Here is a 16944-nt window from a genome sequence, read left to right on the forward strand (position 1 = left end):
CCAAGTTGTGCTCTCACAATTAGCTGACTTAATTGCATTAAGACTGTTTTTACCTGTGAATGTACACAGCCTACCTTGTACCAGCCTCACCACTAAATGTTTTATGCTGGAGTGAAGGGTCTGAGGGACAAATACAATTACAGTCATTGCAGAAGAGTGTAGACTGAAAGCAAAGTTTTCTTCGAGGTATCTAAAGAACCTTTACAAGATCAAAAACTTTCATTAAATTGCATTCCAAAACCAATGCAAAAAGCTAAATGTTGTTAAAAAAAACCTCTTAAAGTTTACTTTGCCCAAGTAGAGTTTGATGTTACAGCATGTTCAGATTTATGGTGGAAGCATCTCAATTTAATTTTTAACAGGCTGCCTTATGTAAATCTCTAAGTGAGAGAACTCATTAAAAATTGTAGCAGAGAAAACTGTGGAATTAATCTATGAACTTTTATTCATGACTATCTGGCCCTAGAAAATTATTTGACATTGCATATGGATGTCAAATACTTGCAGACTGAACTCTGCTGGCTACAACTCTTACTCCCAGCTTGCAGCAATGACAGGCTTACACTTGAACTTAACTAGTTCATTACATCTGTTCTTACATCTTATATCCCTGAAAAGTGATACATGCTCAAAAATATGCATCTGTTATAAAACTTTACCTGTGTTTCTCCTTACCTTGGAGATTTCACTCTTTTAGGTGAGATCTGTAGGATCCCTGCACATGAATCTGCAGGATTTTGTCCCAACAAAGGCTAGAAAATAGGAGAGGATAAAATTATTGGTGCTTATAAGATATTCTACATTTCCTGAGCTCCTGTTTCTCTTGCTCTCTCAGGAAGCCTCCCACCAGCTGCAGTCTCTGAGGAGTAGTGAGAGCTCCTGATGTCAAACACCCTCTGAGATGAGTTGATACATGAAGTGAATTCTGTCTTGAAACTGCTTGATGGCCACTTAAATTTAACCAGATTTTACTTTCTTGAACACAGAAAGTACATTTCTCCTTTTAAAATGAAAGTGAAAACTAATTTTAAAAGTTTCCCTTAAAAAATATCAACTTGAGACTGTTTCCCACCCCTCCCTTTCTTTCTACCTTAAAAAGCGAAGATTTCAAGAAGAATTTATGAACTTAGATAATGTGCATTCTAGTCTGAAGAAAACATTAACCCTCCTTTTTTTCTTAGATCTAGACTGCATTCCTTGTCTCCTCAGAGGCATTGCATTGCACAGATTTGCTTTCTTTTGTATTTACAGTGACTTTTACAAAACTCAAATCAGGGTGGTAGGAGCCTTCTAGGAACTTGACTGGGATTTTAAAAAGAGTTTGTATTAATAAGTGGCTGGTGTTTTGTTTTCATTTTTTGAAAGTAGATGGGGAAATACAATCTTACTATTTCTCCTACATCTAGAAACACAAAGCTTTTAGATATACATGGACTTAGCATTCTATTTCTTCCAACTAATGTCAGTAATGTGCAGGTCTGAAAAAAACTATTTTACACATTTATATATGTATATCTCTTAAAATAAATTTTACTGTGAATTATGAGTATTTTCTTTTTTAATCTAGTTTGCATGGAACAAAAAAAGACCTTTAGCTATTGATAAACAGAGATTCAATTACATAAACATTTTATCTAAAAAAGCAGACAATTGGGAGCATTTATTTACCAAATAACCCTATATGGCTTCATCACCAAAAGAAAATATTTTTCTAAAGATATCTGCATTGATTTTAGTTAGATCAGATCAGCATAAACCAGTTCATTTTCAATAGATACTGACATTCCAATATTCCACATCATATTGATTCAAAATTGTTTTTTGAGAGTTATAACGAGAAAAGAAAACGCAACAGAGGCTTGCAATACAGCCTGCTCTATGGAACCAGGTAAATCACACTTTGCAAAATCATTTTCCCCTCTAATAGAGTCAAAAAATGGTTATTATTCTTTAGGGTTGCTGCACTTTAATTTATTCTTCAATTCCCAATTGCCTGAGCAGTTTTTTCAGACGTTGCACAGTCCATCATGTGTTGCATCTATTTTCTGTTTGAGAGAAATTGTCTTGATTTCCATAACAAAATAATACTTTGTGCTATTGTGATAACAATACTGCAACAATCTGAGATATCCACTAACATTTCCATCTCTGCCTTTGTGCCCAGTAAACTGAGATTTCACCAGCACCATCCTAATCCAGTAAGCTTGGATTTGGCTGAAGCATTGGTCAAGCAGCATTTTACACATTAGAAATGATATGAATAAGATAATAATGCTAATAACAGAAAGATCTCTTTCATTTTTGCACCAATAATATTTTAGACAGAAAGACGTGACAACTGATCTTGTAGAATGTGGCTGCTGCTCGCCAGCCTAGAACAGCCTGGGGAAATTGTTCAGGCAGAATCTCCAGTTGTTTTTCCCACTATTGCAAGGCCCCTGTACCATTAGCTGGCAGCAAAGTGTTTTTCTGAGTTTGTGTTGCATCAAAGCTTTGAGTTTTTGTTGGGAGCTGTAATTCCTAAAGTGGCCATCTCTATCTCCCTAGCCAGACCTCTCCTTTGTACTCTGCCAGCCAGACTTTTTCCCTCTTCCACTTATTTCTGCTAAAAACCTGCAGCCTCCAAAACTCCAGCACCTTCTTAGGAACATCAAGTCACTTGGCAGGCTAATTGCTTTTCTGCTCGAAGAAGTTATCAAGTGAGTACACTATTTTCTATAGTAATTACAGAATGACCTCAGGCCAGACTGTGTACAACAACAAACCTCAGTAAGAAGGCAGATCTTTGCTATTGTAAATGGATAAAACTCCTCTAGTGTCAATGGGGTTGTTACTGTTTCTATGGGCAGATAATTTGGCTTGCAATAGTTGGCTGTTGGTTGACTTTGTCTTTTTAGGAACAATTTCTGTATGAACTCCACCTATAATTGCAGGAAAGCAATTACACCTCTTTTACCTCCAAGGTTATGATGACCAATACTCTCTTAGAACCCAGAATAGCAAATTTAATTCAAATCATTCTCTCCTTTGCCAACATATGGATCAGGCTGCTCACTTTCATTTTAGAATATTTCAAAGTGCTGCTCAATAAAATCCCCAGATGGCAGAGCATTTAGCTTTCCTCCCCCAGTCAATAACAAATGCATGCTCCTTTCATTGTCTCTATTAAAGAGCTCAGGTGCAATTACATCATGGAAAACTTGGTTCTCTTTTCCACATATTCAGTGAAAGAGGAAACTTCTCTGTGTCCCTTGCTATAAGAACTTTAAGGATAAGGGACTACAAGGAATGGATCAGTCTGCTACTTGTTCAGACTTGACTGCTTGTACCAGTGTGAAGCAGTAGCTGTTACTGGTCATTAATATAGAAGGAATTAAAAAAAAATTAAAAGGAAGAGGCTAGAGGGAAATATTTCAAACAATTAGCCATGAGCTCACAGCAGGACATGTATCTGAAGACAAAGCAGGTAACAAGGTCTCAATTGTTTCACAGCTATTTACCTGCTATGTATCATGCCTTGTTTAAAGATGCTTGTTTAATCATCTTGTTCTTAGCTTCACTGTTTTTTTTCCTTGCAGTTATTATTTCCTTACAGGAAAAACACTGGTGTTTTTTATGAAGGCTGCCATTAACTCATCAGCCCCAAGAGACAACAGCAACTGCAAACAGGAACTTAAATTCACAGTTGTTAAGCTGATTATGGCAAGGGGTTTAATGCATAAACTCATCTTCACAGCAAGGGATGAAGGCCACAGGGATAAAGGAGATTGCTGGTGGTCAGGTGCCTGAGTGAGAGACCTTGGAATAAACATTGTGGGGAGTCAAACATACAGTTAACCCTGGCCTGGTTCTATTTTTGAAATTCTTAGGGAAAAAAAAACCCCATCACCTGGCAAGATAAATGATGACAGAGTTGGATCTCAAAAGCTCAAAGTCATAATAATCAAATTAACCTTGTCATAACAAATAATCAAATTAGCTTACATATATCTGTCTAGTTTATCTCCAGAAAACTGGGGAGTGCTTGAAAATCCCATGAGTAAAAACAGAGGAAGATCTGCTGTGTGAGCTCCTAGACCTATAAACAATCAAATCAACTCCCTGAAGAAATAGTAGGCAAGGCTCTTAAAGGCAATCTGTGTTGACTGAGAGATCTGGTGTGGCAGTATTAACACATCTTTTTGGCAAGCATATTTACAAAGATATAACAATGCCAAGACAGGTCCCTTTATTCACCATCAGAACTCTGACACATTCACATTTTGATTTTTTTTTTTTTCCCCTAAGTAATAAAGTTACAAAACAATTGCAAGGACAACCCATGACCTTATGTAAGGGTTAAACCAAGGGGTAAAAGAATCGTGGCTACTTGTATTAAAAGAAATATTAAAACTGCTTTTGTTCATGTTCAAATCCATGTTCTTCCAAGTTCTAGATTCCACAGTATAGCTCTCACTGTTAAAATAAAAGTTAAAAATTTCCCATATGTCAAAGAAAAGGAAATATTACCCCTGGGTGCTTGTCATTATATCTCAATATTGAAAAAAAATTGCAACTGTTTTTAATTATCAAGAGTAATGATTCCAAGCATTGTTTCTGAATTCATTTGTTGTAGTCAGCTGTCTGCATTTCTGTTTCTCTAAAAACAGGCCAAAAATAATCCTGTCAGATTCATTTGTTTATGTTCAAACAAGATTTCTTTTCTGTTCCACAAGGTAGGTGATGCTTTGTTAGTTTTATCTGCAGCAGGTGTGATCCAATACTTCGAGTGTACTATGTTTCTTTTTTGTTTTTAATTGGGATTTTTAAGTGACAACGCATTTTTATGCCGTGCTTGGGTTTTTTAAAGGTTCTCATGCCATTTTATCTACTCTAATGTGGTTTTGCTCAAAGAAAGGTGGCATTTATTTGGAAAGAAATGAGTCACTGTCAGCTACCTGGAAGACAAGTGAATCTGCCATCCCTCTGACCAGACTTATTTGTTGTTTACACTTCAAGTTCCATCAGAAGTTCTAGATAAGTTTACAGTGAAAACACAACCATGGTCACCAGGAGTGACAGGGTTTTAACAAGCACAAGGGAACACCAACACCAAACTTGAGACTTGAGAAAAACAAAAAAAAGGTGAGGAGAGAGACCTGGTAGGTTACCCAGAGTCTCAAATCCATACAGGAGGAAAATTCAGACTGGTAGCCCTTGAGCTCTCATTGGCAATGCCTGGTTTCTTCCCTTGGGGAGATAAATACATTTACCTCAGCATTCCAGCTGCCTGTAGTCGTGAAGTTAAAATCTGGGGAACGATTTGGTTGTCCACACCAAAGGTTACAGCAGAAAATGAAGCCAAAAAATGTGCTTACCAGAAATCCTGATGAGCCATCTTCAGAAGTCTGTTTCCACCATGTTTACACCTCCTTGACAATGTTTGTAACATCTTGATCAAGTCCATCTAGCCAGCATGCACACGCATTCATTGTTCATTATCCTGAGGTCACCTCCTAATCTCCAGGTCCTTCACAGTTCTGTCTATCCTGCAGTGATGAGATGTTCTGAAAGAAATACAGCAGAGTACTTACCGTTTTAATTTGGATTTGCTAAGTGAATTGATTCATAAACAATAACCATTTTGTCTCAGGGTATAAATACATGGCTAATAAATGCTATGTTGAAGCAAGGAAAAATTTCCAACTTGCCAAACATCTTGCAAGTTTTTAAGCATCCTCTGTAGCAGTATCCTCAGATATTTTACACCATAGATCACGTGTCTGTAAGCAGTACCTGAATTCCTGAGCAGAGTTTTTTTACCTTCCTCAGGGTACTGAAGTTTCACTTCAGAAGAGCAATAAGTCCTTTAATCTTAATAAACAAAATAATAATAAAAAAGAATGGTCTAAATGGTTTCCTGATATTTACATTAACCTTTGAAAAGGTCTTCTGTTTTCTATATTACTCAATACAATTTTTACCCTTTATCTGAAAAATTCAAATTGATACTAAAAGCTGCATGTTTCCAAAACAACACTGCTTCTCATAAATTATCCTTTTCCAACCATACAGTAGTTTTAAGGGAACTGAAATTGCAGGAACCTTGCCATTTACACAAACCCCAAAAAAACATTTTAGAAAAGAATTTGAGACACTGTGGTTACCAATATGTATATATCATGCCATTATAAATTACTCTTTGTCTTACTATCTACATTTTAAAACAAAAGTTTCTGACAAAAATGCATTTGGGCAATAGTTGCTTAGACTCCTGGGTTTAAAATGTGTCTGAGAGAAGATATTCCAGTGGATGGATGTAAAATTCAATTCAGTGTAATCTACCATTTTGGAACCTGGGAATAAGATGCTTTTGAAGATTTTATCCATAATTTTTTGTTTCCATACTGGCCCTAATTCTGGGTCCATGCTTTTTTGATAGTTCTTCTTTCATACAGTTCATACATTCTTTCCTTTTATTATATTCTTCCTGTTTTGTGTGGTCAGATTCAGTTTTCAGTAGAGGCTTTAGAAAATGCTCCTTTGAATAACAGAGACAAAAGAATGTGGCCTTAGTCACCTCATATATTTATATAAATATATACATATATATAAACATATATTTATACATACGTTTGTAAAAGGATGCTCCAGTACAAGCACATGAATTAATTAACATTTCCTCATTATTGATTAGCCTAACTGCTTCTGAGATAGTGGACTCTTGACTTATCAAAACCTTGCAAAGACTTTAATTTGTATTCTAGTGCTCTCCCTACATGTCTAGAAGCAATTTCAACTTTTGCCTCTTATATCAAGAAGGAAGCTTGAGCCAGGAAGTGAAGAGTGTTCAGAGTAAGAGGCATTACATCCAACACCACTTTAAAAACATTACACATGCAGTGAAAATGAAGCTTGGAGAGAGAATGCATGCTTTGAGCAATTATAGGTGAGAGATTTTTTTTTTTTCAGATTGCACTTTATTTGTGATGTCTCATTAAACTGACAGTTTCTTAGGGAGGGGAGAGTAATTTGAATTAATATAGTATGCATTACATATATATAGCCATATGGATACTGCAATTCTTTAATGAAATAGAAGTAAAAATGTAAGTTATTTGTGGGCATAGCCAAAAGTGTATTTCCAGGGAGATGAATACGTAGTAAATCCCTGTAAGTTCATGAGACATCAGTGTAGGTGTCTGCAAGTAACAAAACACATGTTACCAGTAATAGGAAATATCTTGGCCCACTAGTAATTAATTAAATATTTTCATAGGCTTCCAAGTGTCTCATGTGAAAGTTCAAGCATCAAAATGAAATTTCAGAAATTAACTTGCTTGTTTTAAGAATGAAAGTAGCTTCTGTGGCCACCACTGAGCTGAAGTATTTAAACACGTCTTCCAAAATGTGATAACTTAATTAATTCCTTCTTAATTTCTTTGTCTGAATATACAAACTTCAGAAAAAATGTCATACATCATGCTAAGGTCTTACCTAATATATGTTTGTGCCATAATTTCTTAATTTTTTTACTCATTGTAAGCCTTTCCCTTCTGTAATAAACTTTTGTGCAGTGCAATAAATTCCTGAGAAAAAGAAGAAGGCTCATTGTTACTTTAACTACAATGTTACATGATTTCAGAGGGCGGGTTCAAATTAAAATTAAAATTAAAATTAAAATTACACAGTTTTTAATTAGAAAAATCTCAATAGTAGTATATATTATAGGCTAGAGGAAGAAGTTTATATTTTAACAGGATGGACTCACTGAATTTGTTGGAATACTAGATGGAATATGCTTTTTTTAAACTTATTAATATATTTTAAAGCAACTTCGACCTTCAGAAATAAAAGTTTAGGAAAAGGCCCAGAGGATCATAAAATGATGATGATGCTTCAAAAAACCTGTGTTTAAGTGGTCTTTTAGTCTCAAAATTTCAAGGCTTAAGCTGAGATGAATGGACATTTATAAAGAAGAACAGCCATGTTATCCTTACATCCCTGCATACTCCTAACATGGAAACATTTTTATTGTCTCTGGAGAAGTCTATGATCTTTTTTAGGGAGGAAAAGTTAATCGGTGTTTTTTCCTTTGTCAATCACACTAGTTTTGCCAATGTTCTTTTTTACAAGAGAGATTCCTCAGTAGAACATTGTGAGTAATTGCTGAGCAGGCCCTGCACACCCAGAAAGGTTTTGGAGAAGATCTTTCCCTTCTTAAAAAACATTATTTTCCCCATCTAACCACAAGCAAACTAAATACTTTCACTGTTTTCACTTTGCCTCCTCTGTTCTTTTCTCTTCCATTCTTACATCTCATTTTTCAGTGCTGTGACTCCACTTTTTGTACTTCCCTCTCTACTCACTTTCTTTATTACTCCCTCTTCCCACTTATTCCAAACCAAGGCAGGTGCTGTGTAACCCCCCAGGAGCACATTTCTCTATTCATCTATTTCTAATAGATGTTTCTATCAATTCCTTATTTCTGTGCCAGGCTTTCCCCATGTCAACAGTCCCACTGAGTTCAGTGCAGCCACACACACAAGCAAAGTCACTGAAAAGAGGTTTGGAAGCATTTGCTGCATGAGAACCTGCAAGCAGACAAAGCATTTCAGTGGAAATTCTGGGGAAATTTTGTGGGAAGTGACTGTGTTCCACTCACTGCTTAAATATCCAGACAGCCTACCCCAAAATAGGGTTTGCTGGGCTGAAGTGATGCACAGATCTGTCCCAGGCCCTCTCTCTCCTTAGTAAGGAAAATGGCAGGAATTGTTGAGCTCTGAGCTGTGCTTCATCATATTGGAATGAAAGCAATAATGACTCAAATATTCTTGGGCAAAATTTGTGAAGATTAATTCAGGACATTGAACATTCATTTATAAAAATGATAAAAAGTATAAAAATTACAGAAGTATCTGGTATTTCTTTTTCCCATGCACTTCTGGCACATAGCATTATAGCAGAAAAGGGAAAAAGAAAGGGATATGTTTTGCCCTTGAGAGCAATAATATGATTAGAAGAAGACAGTTTCAGATCTATTGAATATTTCAAACCATACATTTTAATGTGTGTTTCATTAACTTTGGGGTGGCAATGAAAAGGAGGCTCCTTCATATTTTTTTTTCATACTGTTCCACTTCATTATTAAGCAATGATGCCAAGCTGTTCACCAGGATTGCTGCTAGCAGGCTTGAACAGCTTCTGCCAAGTGTGATTAATGCAGATCAAACAGAGTTTATTCAGTGGAAGAGATTGGCAGATAACATTTATCATCTCTTAAGAAAGTTGGGATTTCCAGACTGACGTCAGGCTGGTGATAAACTTAGAGGCTGAAGGATGTTTGACCAACTAGTTTTGCATATCCTTTAGAAGAAAGTTGAATTCCACTTTGATTAGATTTGAAACCTGAAGAGAACCTCATTTACATGCAAAGCCTCCTCCAGTGGTTAACTTTGTTGTTGAAAGGACAAGGCATATCGAGAGGCTTATCAGTGACTGTACTTTTTTTTCATAAGTATAGAGACTATGTGTCACTCACCAATACAGAGCAGCCTGGCACTGGCCAAATCAGGCTGCATGTAGGGTGGGGGAATAATCCAGCCTGGATTTAATTCCTGCTTTGTTAGCTGGAGCAAGCAGTTCCTTCCATTTTTTTTGTTCTTTCTGTCTGCTTTGCAGTATAAACTTTTCAGAGGCCCAAGTTCAGAGGAAGTCTGAAGTACAAAACAGTATTTTGCTGTCTTAGGTGAATATCTTCCTAAATAATGAGAAGATTTTAATGAGAAAACCAAAGTTATTTAGTCTTTACCTTTCTCAGAAGCTATTATCCTTAGGTTGTTTTCCTGGCTGCTGAGCAACACAAAAGCTCTGTTGAGAAACTCATTCAGTTTCTAAGATCTATTGCTTGGCCTTGAACCTCTAACACAGGCCTCTGCACAAAGACCTTCCTAGAATAACAGTTTTCCACTTCCTCTACCTTCCTCAACCAAACACAGCCCTAATGGCAGTCAGCATAATAAAAAGTCTCCAGCACAAGAAAGCAAGTTCCTAACTGTAGTCAGCTAATCTCTGAGACACCCTGTGTTGTCTCAGGTGTTTGGAGGCTGCAGAAAGCTCATTAACACCAGATAAATCACATCCCCAGGCTCAGCCAGCTCATCAAGGGGAGGTTATTGCCCATATAAAACTCTCTTGGGCACAAAGACCTTTCCTTCCCTCCCATTTTGCCTCACACTGACATAACCTCTTCTGCCTGAGCAAGAATTTCTCTGCAGTGACAAAAGTCCCTTTTTGATATCACTGTGACCTACCTAAGGCATCTGTTTGTCACGACCAGTTTCCACAGACGACTTCTTTGGAACGTGCTGTGGTTCCCAAGGCTCCAAATTAGAAAGTTTACTTGGTTTATTTTCCTACAGAAAGGATACTTCATAAAAATAAGAATAATTGTTTATAACAAGCAGTTTTTTCTCTATAGTAGAAAAGTAAAGAGAGAGACTATTTTAAAAATCTCACTTTAGAGCTACTTTTACCAATTGCAGGTAGTATTTTTTAGCATGGTGGTTTCCTCAATATGGCTGAAGCCATGGCTCAGATTTTGCATTCCTTAACAAAAACCTTTTAAAGGTGCCCTTTTATTTATTTGTTTATTTTCTGAATCATTCTGACCACCTTTGTACTTAGAAAAATCTGCTATTGCTAACTCCCTTTCATATTGATAACACAAGTTTGGAAATATGTTGTCTCAGAGACCCTGTGCTAGACATAATTACTTCATCTGGATCTTCAACCTTAGCACTGTCTTTGGCTAGGATCATGGCTTTACACGAGTCCAAACAGCAATTTTAAAAGAAAATAGCAACAAAACCCAACAGCCCAACACATATAATCTGATGCTGCAGCTTATGCCATGGCTCATCTGGCAGATGTTCTGAAGTGAGTGCCTCTGACTCTCAGAGCTCTGCTTTCTGTTCTGTTTGCAAATGATCATTTCTGCTTTCAGTGGTGGTTCCATGCCAGATCCCTGAGGGCAGTGGCAATATGTTCCACTTAATTTCAGCTTTCACTAGACCAATATATTTTTCAAGTAATAGTAATGCAGAGTTATGACCAGAGTAATAAGGCTGTGCCCAATCTATCCTTGGGGTTGTTTGCAGATGGCTTAGTCTGGTGCTTACTGCTGGAGAACATTGGCTCTAAGGCCTCCTTAGCATCTTCCTTCAAGCCAAACTGGAGGATTTTCAAGTCTTGTCCTTTGCCTGCTCTGCACAGCAGCAGCTCCAGGTTGCTGGCTCAGGCAGCACCAAGGTTACTCACGTTGCTGTGCAAAGTCCATCGCTCTGCTTTACTTCAGATATGCTCCAGGGGCAGGAGGTGTGACACTGGGCTCCCTAAGGAGCTCAGAATGCTGCAAGGCCAGCCTCCCCCAGCAAAAAAAAACCATCTACTTCACTTGGTGAGGTTCTTTCACAGCTTCCAAATCGAATTTGTTTCTCCTTAGCTCTGCGCAACGCCACTCTGAGAATAGCTGCATCTCCTCTCTCCTCTGGCAAGAGCCCAAAGCTCCACAGTCCCCCTGAATCGCTGTCAGCTGCAGTAAAGCAGCTCAAGGATCTTCTGTTTACATCTCAAGATACAACTGGAACCAATCCAGTTCAAAGTTGTCCAAGAGTACAGTCAAAGTCACTTTTGTCACCTCAAGAGTGAGTGACATGAGGCAAAAGAGGCAGCTCCTGCTTTTGCTAAGGACAACTCCTAAGGCTTGTGCAGGGAGGGGGTGTTTAACCCCTGTTATCTCAAGGGGTTAGGGCATGATTGCCCCCCAGTCACCATCCCCAGCCTCTGCTGGGGCTGCTGGAGCAACACCCTCCTCAAAGGGGGGAGCTGAGACCATGGACCAGCATTTGCCCCTTCCCTGCTCACCCCCACCCCAGGAAAAGCCTGGTTCCTGTGACAGCAGCCATGCCAAAGAACAAGCACCTCCCTTCCATCACTAAACCTGCCCTCAGCCAGGAATGCCTGCAGCCCCTCCTCATGATAAACCTGCACTGAAAGGCAATTTGAGCATTCATAATCTCCTATATCAGGCTCTCATGCCATTAATGCCACCAGTGCTGTGACCTTTTAGCAAGATATCAGGTACTAGCAGCAGGCTCAGAATTGCAAACTTTAATTAAAAACTGTATTTTAAAATAAAACTCGGTTTAGATGCACTGATAAGTGATTTTCACTATGTGAAATTTCAGAGTTGCTTTCCTGGGGGGGAAAAAAAAAATCATTGCAAGCTTCCTATTAATTTCTGGCTAGCTGGGTTTCAAGGACAATTTTATTAAAAATGAGCAGAGCCTTCTGTAATAAAACCTTTGCAGTTGTTATGACCACCTGTGCTACCTCCCACCTTGATCCACCACATGACACAGCACAGCTAATTTTCCCACATCCTAGCAAGGAAATTGAGCTGTTACAATTTCAGACGATGGGGCTCACATACATATATTTTAGACTTCATTATTTTTCTGTATGACAAGTCTGAAGCTGGCAGAGGTTGCCTAAACAGCTTTAAGATCTCTTTCTCTATGCAGCATGGTATAAAAGTTCAGATAAAATCATTTAAGTTTCTGAATTGGTGCAAAACAAAAAACAAGAGGAAAATAAAACTGGGTTCCTACAGCCTTGAAGTGCAGAGCACTGGCTGTACAGGAAAGGTCTCAAAGGAGATGATCTTAATGGATTACTGTTAATAAACATTACAGTTTATTAAACAGTTTATAAAACAAACAACAGGGTGGCACTCATCTGAACTGAAACAAACAGGGAAATTATGGCTCTTGAGGCTTACTCACCACAGATATATTGCTTCCTGCTCTCTCCTCAGCCCTAGGTCTAAGTTTTATGAAAACACTAATTGTTCCCCACTGTCACTCTCAACCACCGATGACTCAGTAGGAAATAAAAACAAAACAAAAAAAAAACCCCAAAAAACAAAACAAAACAAAAAACCCAAAAAGCCCAACAAAAAGCCAAGCACACCAGCCTGATTGGGTCCCCACAGACCAGCTTTTTTGGCTGTGCCCATCTCCATTTAATTTCAGGGGGCAAAACCTCCTAATCTTAGCCACAAAGGAAGGGCAGGAGAATTCATTTTGGGGAGAGAGAGTTGGCAAGCTGAAAAATGGAAAGCAGGGGAGGAGATTATAATTAATGCATATGGGTAGTTTACATGCTGTCTCCTCTCCATGGTGAGAATGTAGCAAGCTGTCTAATTAGAGCCTGGTTTTTGGCTCCACTTAAATTCCTCAGAAAGCATTGCACTCCACAGGCTGCACAGTTAGATTTTGTAGGTTTTGGCCACAGCAGAAGCCTAATAAAAAATACTGGGATGAAGAGGGCAAGCTATTTCAGGCATAACATTCTGGAGCAATGCAAAGAGGTCACAACTGGTGAGAATCTGCATGAAATTGCATTAGGCACAGATGAAGTGTCCGATCATCTTTCTGCCCAAATTCATAAATATATTAGCACACACAACCATCAGAGTCACATCTTGTTTTTATATCCAGCAACCACCCTCTTCACTGGTCCCTGACAATTCTGATAAATTGCTACTGCCCTTCAAAAGAACTTTTGATTTCCATTTCAAATCCTGCCCTGGGTGTTGCCAGCATATATGTGTTTAAAAGAGTGCAGTGACACTCTGGAAAGAGAGTGGATGCAGATCTTTCTTGCATTTGCTCAGAGCCTTTGCAAGCCCTGTAAGCAAAAGTTTTACTACCTAAACATTTTTGTTTTCAGTTATTAAGCTTTTCTGTTTTTAAAAAGTCGTTAAAAATTTAATTCCCATTATGCAAAAAATGAATGTTAAACAGCAACAATGCCTGCTAGTTTAGCCAAATGAAGTGGTTAGCTATCCAGTAAATTATGCAGCAAATTGCAAGCTGTGTGAGTCAGATCTTAAAGGTGCAAATCTGGAAGCCCCAAAAGTTTCATAGCTGACATCCAGGAGAGTGAATTTATTGAGTGAGGACAATACAGACACCTGGCAGGGAAATGGAAACATTAGTCTAGAGTGGGGCATCAGCCCCAGCCTCATGAGTCTATGCCTTGGTGCTCCTGTGGCCTGTAACCAGTGAATAAGAAGAATTTAAGTAAAATACAGACTAAATGAAAACTTCATACTTTAGTAAAATGCAGTTAGATATCTATTTCAACTCCAAATGGATGCTTTAGCTAAGTGATGTGAGTGACTACTTTTGAGTGAAGTTAGAAAGCAATTAATAATGAGGTTTAAGGAAAGACAATTTAAAATAAAACGGTGCATACAGAAGGGCAAAGCTGCAGCTTCTAACACTTATCTGGAAACCTGTGTGCTCAGAAACTGTTTACTGAAGTCACAACACTTATTAACTGCATCCCATTCCTCCTAAAAGACAAAATTTAACTATAAATTATTTGGAAAGGCCAGACTCCCTACATTAATTTACTGAGGCTTTCATCTTTCTGCACAGTAGTGTATTTTTAATACTGCTCAAAAGATATCAAGTACCTTCTTTCCAACCTATTCACCAGCTCTAAATGGGATTTGACATTACGAGGTCAGCTTTGCTTTGCCTCTTAGATGACTTACAAATTTGCAGAGACATAGGTTCACTGTTCTCACATGGATCAATGTTCAACAGACCACTGGTTTTGATGGCAAACATTTAACTTTCAGCCATTAAGTAGAAGAGGAAATTCAGGTTGTAACAAATTACCTGGCATCTAAACAATGTTAAAGTTGTCCATTAGGAGTGCCTGTAGACTGTGCAACAGCACATTAGTTTTAAATTGCGAAGTTCAGTCAATGGAGTGATAGAGTTCAGATCTGAAACGTTTTACTGAGCTGGTTAAAGGCCTGAACAGTGAAATGTATTTAAAGTGAACAAGAGTAGAATGGAAATATTTATCTATGATCAGAAGAAGATTGCAATCCCCCCTCACAAGAGTAAAAAAAAATACTGAAAAGCACTGTAAAACATAATGGTAGTTATAGGTGATTTTTCTATAAAATTGCCATATGAAACTGATTTCATTGTGTTTTAAACTGTGTGGGCATCCTGAATAAAAGATATTTTTAGCATTATATTACACTTGGTTTTTCCTACCTGCTACAGCTCTTTCCTCCTATATAGTCATGTGAAATGTCTGTTCACATCAGCTTCCCAGTTAGGAGTGTTTTCCACCTTGAATAGGACTGGAAACCTAAATAAGAGAGGAACAAAAATAAGGAATATATAAAGGAGAAAGACAGATAGTGGTACTGTTTGGGACAGTGGTGTAGAAATGAGATATTTTAACCCTTTGTAGTTTAAAAATGTTTCATTGGAAACTATTTTGGACTATGTGTCAAGCTCTATTTACCACTTGCTTTTTACTGCATCTTGGATGAGGAAGAACAAAAAAGTATTTTCCTCGTGAAACGTTCCTCGTGAAACAAGCTCCCATTCCAGATGAAATGTGTGTGTTAGTGAACTATCTGGAAAAGCAGCCACAGGCATGCAGGGAACTCTCAAACCTCTCAATCAGACCATTTATGGATTTTGGCTGGTTCTTGGTGTTTGCCTCCTCAGCCTGACTCCTTGCTTTGGGTTTCTCTACTCTGTACTTTTTTGGCCCTCAACAGAAATGGTTTGTGTTTATCTCCACTGTTAACCTGAACTGCAGTTCCTTGAATAATCACATTCTTCTGCTGTACCAGGGATCCCAAAAGGAAGCAGACCTCAGTGGAGATGAATCTGAGGGGGTTTAAAACATAAATGGAACTCATATAGCCTGCAGAGACAGTGACAGTAAATGATGCTTTTCTGTTTCTTGATGTATATGTTGAGAGTGTACCCTGAAAAAATGGTGGTTAAACGTAGGAAGGCTTTCCTTGGAGGAAACCTGAGAGATGCAAAGGAGAAGAGAGACTGGTGGAGAAAGCCATAAATAAATGTAAGGTTAAAAATTAAATGAAGGAATGGACCTTAAGGAACTGGAAGGAGAGAGGCAGCAGGAAGGGGAAACAGATTAAAGAAATTTGTGCAATTATTTATTTCATACAGCTTATTTTGTCAGCCCATCTAAACTCTCTTTAAATGATTCCACTTTTCTCACAGTGATAGCTGCAAATTAACCAAAATACTTAGGCAATATTTGGCCTAATAGGGCTGATTACAGAGTTTTTTGTAATAACCACCAGACATGTTAGTTGTAAATATATGAGACAACCTCTATGCGTTTTTGATACTCATGAAAACTGCATAATTCAAAAGATATTTCATCCAGCCATGAGTGTATGGATAAACAAATACCAGGCAGAAAATTCTGTCAGCTTGGAAGACCAGGGGAACTCTGCCTACATGACCACTGTTGCTTGTTGAGATTGTTACTTCCCAAGAGTGCAGGCAGATATTGTTATTTGGAACTCAGTGGAAAAATTTATTCATCTTCACGAGTCTAAAAGCCAAAGGAAATGAGTACCACTAATACATCTACCAATTTACAGACCTCATGATCAATTTCTGCAATTTTCGTGGCAATCAATGCATTAATACTGAAGACATGTTATCATCACTTTAGATACCCAACATAAATGTTAATCTTTTTGGAAATCAACTGAAAGAAGCTGCATAAGAAAAAGAAAAGTCTTAGAAAAAGAGAAGCCAAATGAGCAAACTCCAAGCCTCCAAATGAGCAAACTCCAACCCAAAACATTAAAATTGAGCACCTTTATAACACCTTTCAAAATGAGTCAAAATAAATCCAAAAACTATCCAAAAAAAGTGCAGCTATTAGTCACTGTGCTTGCTTGATATATTATATTGGAGCATGAAACATTTCACAAAGGATGGTCATAAAAATATATACCTACAGGAAGAGTTCTGGCTCCTTACTGTTTGTGTGGGAATTATTGTCACAGACGGTTCTGCTCTTTACTTGTACCTA

General features: G+C 37.9%; 1 long non-coding RNA gene across 1 annotated transcript; it reads right to left on the bottom strand.

Annotated features, from left to right (window-relative positions):
- Positions 1-663: 663 nt before the first annotated feature.
- LOC136568420 (uncharacterized) lies at positions 664-15199 on the bottom strand. Its single transcript, XR_010785209.1, has 3 exons — positions 15123-15199; positions 5358-5546; positions 664-752 (listed from the first exon to the last, which is right to left on the bottom strand). It is a non-coding gene; the product is annotated as an uncharacterized lncRNA (long non-coding RNA).
- Between the last annotated feature and the right edge of the window lie 1745 nt (positions 15200-16944).

The sequence above is a fragment of the Molothrus aeneus genome, chromosome 2 (assembly GCF_037042795.1).
Source record: "Molothrus aeneus isolate 106 chromosome 2, BPBGC_Maene_1.0, whole genome shotgun sequence".
NCBI lineage: Eukaryota > Metazoa > Chordata > Aves > Passeriformes > Icteridae > Molothrus > Molothrus aeneus.